A 7250-nucleotide genomic window follows, 5' to 3' on the forward strand; every position below is an offset into this window, starting at 1 on the left:
TGACCCACCCATGCTTGTTATATAGCTGTTAAGAGAGTTTTCTGACTCCAGGTTCATTAAATACTTGGATAGCATATTGAAGGCTGCCTATGTGGATTGATTGATGCGAAAGTCAAAGAGATGTGATTTCTGACATTCCTGCAGCCTTGCTTAGAGCCCAGAACAGGCTGTGTAGTATACACGCAACTAGCCCCCTTCACGTCTGTAAATCAAGATGTATCTAAATCAGTATTTTTCCCAGATTCATTCTGCTGAATTTTCCAAAGCATATTAACTGATGTGGGAAAAGGATTTTATGCTACATACTTGAGAGGTGTAGTATGCAGTTTCCCAAAATTGTCAACACCGAACATACTTCATTGTGTATCTTTTAGGACAAAAATTATATAAAACACACTATGGGCAATTTATTGAAGACCTGGGATTATTCTGAAGTTGTCCAAGTACATTTTTCTACCCCAACCTCTGCACACCTTTAGGAAAGATCCTTCCTCATCAGAGTTCAGTAGAACTTTTCTCAGCCTTTGACAAAAGTTTGGGTGGGAGAAACATACTTCGTTTAATCCTCTTTGCTACTCATATTTGGTAGATTTAAACTGGACTATATATTGTAATTCTGGTTAAATTTTGGGTATTGAACCTTGCTTCCTCTGAAACATTATAAGATATCAAATGTTAACAATGTCCTGAGACTGGAATTATGAAAATTAATCCTCTTAAAAGCCTACTACAGGAAAGGAACTTAGTGCCCTCCCTTTACGAAAACAGGAACATGGAAACTTGTATGTATAGTTCTTACTATATGAAAGTCTTGCCACCACATCTAGCTGGCTCATCCTCTCTAAGCCTATCTTCAGAAAAGTGTGTTGAAACAAAAGACGTAAAGAGAATAACTAAAATGAATACAGTGTTTTTAAAAGTTCTCTGGCCAGGTTTTTGTTTGTCTGTTTGCTTTTAGAGAGAGAGTGAGAGAGAGAAAAGCTCGAGCATGCAAGTGGGAGAGGGGCAGAGGAAGAGAAAGAGAGAGAATCTCAACTAGGTTCCATGCCCAGCAGAGTCGCATGTGGGACTCGATCTCATGACTGTCAGATCATGACCTGAGCCAAAACCAAGAGTCTGACACTTAATTAACCACCTGAGCCACCCAGGCACCCCTGGCCCGTTTTATTGGAGAAAAATTTTGCACAACTTACTCTTCATCAGTCTGTTCTGGCATGCTTCTCATGATATTTAAAATCACTTAGAAAATAAAACACAATCATTTTACAATTCAGTAAATGAAAACTGGTAATCATCAAACTAACCATGGTTATCTTCAAAAATTATTACACTAACTGTGTTCTTGAGGTTGATCAAAGATACTTAGAGCCATAGACACTTCCCATGTAAGATGCATCATATAAAAGCCCCTGGGTGGCTCAGTCGGTTGAGCATCAGACTCTTGATTTCGGCTCAGGTCATGATCCCAGGGTCATGGGTTTGAGCACCATGCTCATAATGCTTAGCATTCTCTCCCCCCGCTCTCTCCTCTCCCCCTCTTTCCTCTGCTTACGCTGTCTCTCTCACTCTATCAAAAAAATGCATCGTATAAATCAGACTTGGTTTTATCTCCAGCACTTATAAAACCAGACCTAGGAAAAGAACGAGGTCTGGAGACACATGCATGGTCTTAATATAGCAAATGTTGATCTTGCCCTGATGGTTACAAAATCAGAACAGCAAGAATATTTGCAGTATTTTATCAATTAATTAAAAATTCATAAGTTGAAAACATAATATGATATGTTATTTGTAGGCATTTCTAAGAAAAAGTTCTAAAAGATTAAACTCATTTGAAAGAATAGCATATTATAAAATGATTTGTTTTGTATCATAAATTTTAATTATAATACACTTTCACAAATATTTTCCTATGTATTTGTCACAAAATACAAGTGAGGTGAGTGGTTAGGAACTGTACTTTACAGACAAGAAGTCTGAAGCTCCAAATTGAAAAGGCAGATATCAGGGCTGGATCTCGGGCCCAGGGTTCCTGACTCGTCACACCACAGCTGTTTGCATTGTCTCATAGTTGCTCTTTAATGGTTCATTGACCCACCTTCCCTCACCTCCATTACTTATCTCTCAGATGTCATTCCAGTTCAGGAAATAATTTGTAAAAACCAAGAGGTAGTAGTAGGGAATTTCCAAAACAATTCTGCAACTGAAGAAACGTATCTAGGAAGAGTAAGAAGGGAGGCATACTGTTCTGGTAGTTAGGATGGATAGAGGCAGTGACATCGTGAAGCCAGTTCACACAGGTTCGAAAGAGCCCATTGTTAAATTTACAGCAATTTTGCTTTTTGTTAAATAGTGATTATCAAAAATTAATTTACAGAAACTTGTAATTGAACATTATGTTAAAAACAAAGGTAGTAAGTCCTGGACTTGTCACTTCCTACTTATTTTACAGTGGTTTACTATTATCTATGCTTTTGATATTATTTACATCCGTGGTGTCTGTATGGTGGAAATACTGTCATGTTACCTGCTTTTCCCTGTCCTGCATTGGTAGTCCAGAACCAACCACGATGGAAGTATTTACACCATGAAAATGACAAATGCTACAATTGTTGTTTTGTTCATTGTCTGGACTTTTAAAAAATGGAGAAAATGTTAATAATGCAGATTAAATTTAAAAATGTGTCTGTAGCTGTTACATTGTGAATAGCTCAAAAAATGGAGAAAATATTTGTCTAGTATTTGAAACTACTATCTGATTCAGCAAAGAAATTGCTCATGTCAGTGAAAACTGAATGAAGTCTGACAAACGTTTTGTTATTTCACTTTAGACTCACTCTATAATGTAAAAGAAAATATCAGCTAACATTTATGTCAGAACTCCACTTCTTTGTCAATAACATGAGAGATTTCTTTTTGGAATAAGATCATAATCAAGCGTTTAAACATAGTTTACCTTTGTGGCACTATTGTTGGGCATAGGATGAAAAGAAAAACTGATGATGGATTTTATAAGAAACAACAAGTCACACTAAAGTCATTGGTATGGAATTTATAGTGATGGTTATTACATATTTTATCACTATTTGTAAATCGGGAGCTAAATGTTCTTAAGGTAGTACATTTTGTAATAAACTTTTTTCACCCCTTGGAGAACCAGTTAAACACTTATCATACCACAGGATGGAGGACATGCTTTGTTACAAGATGAGCACTCTGCCAATGAGACCGATACCAGAAAAATCTGTGCTTGTCCCTTTGTAATTCTCTTTGAACAAGAGCTCTAATTATGTATAATGATGCCAGTTTTATGTAATAGACCTCTGTGATTTTTTCCAATATTGTATGGGGAGGGACTCTTTTCTACATGTGAGGTCTTAGCTTTAAATGCCAGAATGCATTTTCCTTGTAAAAGGTCATCAACTTACATAGACAAGTGGAGGACAAAAAGCACTCACTAGCTGTAGGTAAGCTTGATGAGTGGCCCTAATATTCTTTCTTAACACTCTCCTTTATTTCACTTTCTTAGTATCCAGTACCATACAATGATGTTATCTTCTGGAACTAAGCCCCACAGGTCTGGTGCATCTTTGGTCCTTCAGAGCTTCACTCCATTGATGTGACTTCTCCAGAATGAGTCATAATTTACGTTTCATTCTATCCCCTTGGGGCTCTGCGTTATATTATGCTACTGTAATGGTAGTCACCAAGGAGTTACTGGCATCCAAGTGATATATGTTCATAGTTATACTTATTCACTTTTATACTCGTTTTCTGGTCATGATTGAACCCCAATTGATAACTCTGTGGTTGAGATTCTAAGCATGTGGCACAATGGTAGTGGTGGAGAATATTCAATAAACAATTGTGGATTGATTGATAGGATGTCCTTCTAGACTCCTTCAGGCATACCACTTCCAACTTCTGTACTGAAGGCCAAATTAGTCATATGATTTCTTCTCCCTTTTATTGAATTTTGAATGAAAATTAATTTATGCAAAATCCAAAATTGCAGAATGGTTATCTACCAGTTTTCTGGTAAAGCTGTCTTGGGCTTTAGAGCTGGCTTGCTTTGTCATTCATATATGCCCTGTTGGTTTTTATTTGAGGTTTAACTTGTACTATAGTTAATCATACTTAAGTTCCATTTGTAAAGGCCTTGATGAGACAGCAGAAATGTCTGAAGAGAAGACGAAATCATGAGATGCCATGGTCTTTTGACTTCCAATTGAAGAGTGGAGGTTAGTTACAGGTCAAAGTGAATGAAGGGATGTTTTCTTGTCATAAGAAGCTTGCTAAAGTAAAATAGGGGAATCTTACTGAGAATACATACTTCCTTTTAAAGCTTCCATGGCTACTGTATGATTTAAATAGGAACATCAGGGTGTTCTATATATTTAATGTATGAAATAGTTACCTGACCATGAACATCACAGAGAGATGTGGGTTAAGGAAAGTTCTTTGTAATTAGGCGGACTGGCTTCCAGTCCTGGATCTGCCTACGCAGAAAACTTAATCTTTCTCAACTTCAATTTTGTTATTTGTAAAGCTGGAGATTATTTTTAACGTATAATACCTACTTTGTTAGGCTGTTTTAAATATTAAATAAGATGAAAAACATAAAATGGTTAGCAAAATTTCCACTCACAGATGTTGATGGAAACATTTTGCAAAGAATATTTCCATGATGTAAAACCTTATTGAGAAGGCAAGTTGGGGAATAGTTTCCCTTCAGAAAATCTTTTATTTCATGGGCTACATACTGACTTTCTCTGTTACTATTCTAAAATGGTGCTACTTCTTAAAAATATTTTAATAAACTACAAATAGATTTAGCTACTTTAAAAATGATTTGCTGAGTTTTTTGAGGATTGTTCAATTATATGCCATTTGTGAAGGATAAATTACATTGGGGATTCTCTTTTTGTTATAGATCATGAAGATCTAAGAACAGTATGTCTCATATCACAGGGGGAGGTTGTGGTACAACGGTCGTCTGGTCTGCTGTCATGGCATGTTTAATTCCAAATCCAGTGTAATAGTTTCCATTTTATGTACATGTTTTCTGTGAATTTTAACTTTTATCTGATTAAATGTCATTCATAGTAGTTTATAGGTGATTCTCTGGCTACTCCTAGAAGATTTATCTATCCCTTTCATTTGAAGTAATTTTCTATATTATCAAAAGATAACAGTTCACATACACATCAAGCCTTTACAATTTATATTTTAATCTCTGTTATGTTAACAAAGTGTAAGTGAGAAGTGAATGCAAAGACTAAGACAATCAGGCCTTACTTACTTGGGCAGGTGAACACCCTCCCCCACTCCTGCCCCACTGGCACATTATTTCCGCAGTTTGCTCCTTGGAGCCTGAAGAGGCATGCTGTTACAGAGGGTCACCTCAGAGGCCCAAGCAGTTATGAAAATGCTGCTTTTGAAGATTTATGAAGCACACTGGGATATTAAAATCTCTGAGGAGTCCTGCAGTAAAGCAAGTTGTTTGATCCAGCATTTTCCTCTTTTATTGCATAATACCTATACCTGGTATCATTTGTATTTGATGAAACATGCTTTAGGAAACTTTCCTCTGGATTGCAATCCCTCAGCCAGAAGCAAGAGAAGGACTTGAAATTGCCTTTAACAAAGTTCTTAGAGTTAATTTAGAACAAGAAGAATTGGGTTTGAGCCTTTATGTTGTAGTTTTACAGCTAGATAACATTGGGTAACTTATTTCATTTCTCTCAATCTCACATTCCTTGTCTGTAATAGCATAGAATATCTAGTACATATCTCCACGTTTTTATAAATGTTGTATAAATTAATGTAAGTGAAAGTGATATATAAAACCAATGGTTGATATTTACTGGCTCCAATACTTCCCTCATAGATTTATTGGGCCTTATTTAATATACACATGTTAATGGACTTAGGTCTCCAGTATCTGAGGCCATGATAAATCAGAATTAGAAAAAAACAACTAAAAGGTAGTGGGGCAGTTACAGAACAGTGATAATAAGAGCATCAATCCCAAAATTGAAAAGCAAACTTATTATATTGATACATAGCAAATAGTCATTGGCTATAGTTCATTAAGAAATTGTTAAATGATAATAGAAGGTTTCCATTTAAAAATGGACAAGGTATAATATTTTGGAGAAAATAATGTTCCTTTAGATCAAGATTTCTTTTGTTACACATATTTGGGCATCTGCCTTTTGTACTCAGGTCAGGACATACTGAGATCTCTAAATTTCTGCTTAATAATATTTTTAATGTGATTTGACTGGTAATTTCTTTATTTAGGGCAAGCTTTTCTTTGAAAATTCTAGATTAATCGTACTCTTCTTTTAAAAAGTAATATAAAAAACTTACTATCTAATTGTTTATAGAAGGTTATGTATATAATACAGTGTGTAACATATATTTGTTAATAATGAAAGTAGAGGAATTATATCTATCCATGTGGAATATATTTGTGATATCCTATTGAGAGAAAAGAGCAAGATTCCAAATAATATAAAGACAACCTTGTTTAAAAATATGTACACAAAGAAAAAATTGGCCAAAAATTTAGTGTTGATTTTGTCTTGATAGTGAAATTATGGTTAGTTTTTACTTGAATGTATTTGCTTATCTTTATGTTCCAATTTTTCTACAATACACGTATAATCCAGTATGGAATATTTCATACCAGCATAACTAAAAATAAAATCTTTACCCTGATATTTCTGACTACCTTAGTCCGTTCAGGCTCCTGTCAAAAAATACCACAGACTGGATAGCTTATAAGCAACAGAAATGTATTTCTCACTGTTCTGGAGGCTGAGAAGTCCAAGGTCAAGGTGTTGGCCAATTCGATGTCTGTGAGGGCATGCCCTCTGTTTTATAGATGGCACCTTCTCACTGTGTCCTGTTAGGACTAACACTGTTAGGGATCTCTGTGGGGTCTCCTTTAAAGAACACTAATCCCACTCATGAGCCTAACACTAATCTACCCTCATTACCGAAGCATCTCTCAAACCCTTCACTGCCTAATACTATCATACTGGACATAGGATTTCAACATGTAAATTTTGGGGAGACATATATAATCATCCCATAGCAATTACGAAAACAATTGAGCCGAACAAATGGTAGCCATCACATGAAAGTCATTCAGGAGTGTGAATGTGTATTCTTTGGTTACTCAGATTTCTTTCTGGTGCTCTGCCTACCCACCTCCCTGAGTGGCATAGTCTCTGAGGAAA

At 35.7% G+C, this 7250-nt stretch overlaps 1 non-coding gene across 1 annotated transcript; it reads right to left on the minus strand.

The window, feature by feature from the left end:
- Positions 1 to 1602: 1602 nt before the first annotated feature.
- Positions 1603 to 1734, minus strand: LOC125939214 (small nucleolar RNA SNORA72). The gene has a single exon (XR_007462967.1). It is a non-coding gene; the product is annotated as a small nucleolar RNA SNORA72 (small nucleolar RNA).
- Between the last annotated feature and the right edge of the window lie 5516 nt (positions 1735 to 7250).

This window comes from Panthera uncia (assembly GCF_023721935.1).
Source record: "Panthera uncia isolate 11264 chromosome B2 unlocalized genomic scaffold, Puncia_PCG_1.0 HiC_scaffold_24, whole genome shotgun sequence".
In the NCBI taxonomy this organism is placed as follows: domain Eukaryota; kingdom Metazoa; phylum Chordata; class Mammalia; order Carnivora; family Felidae; genus Panthera; species Panthera uncia.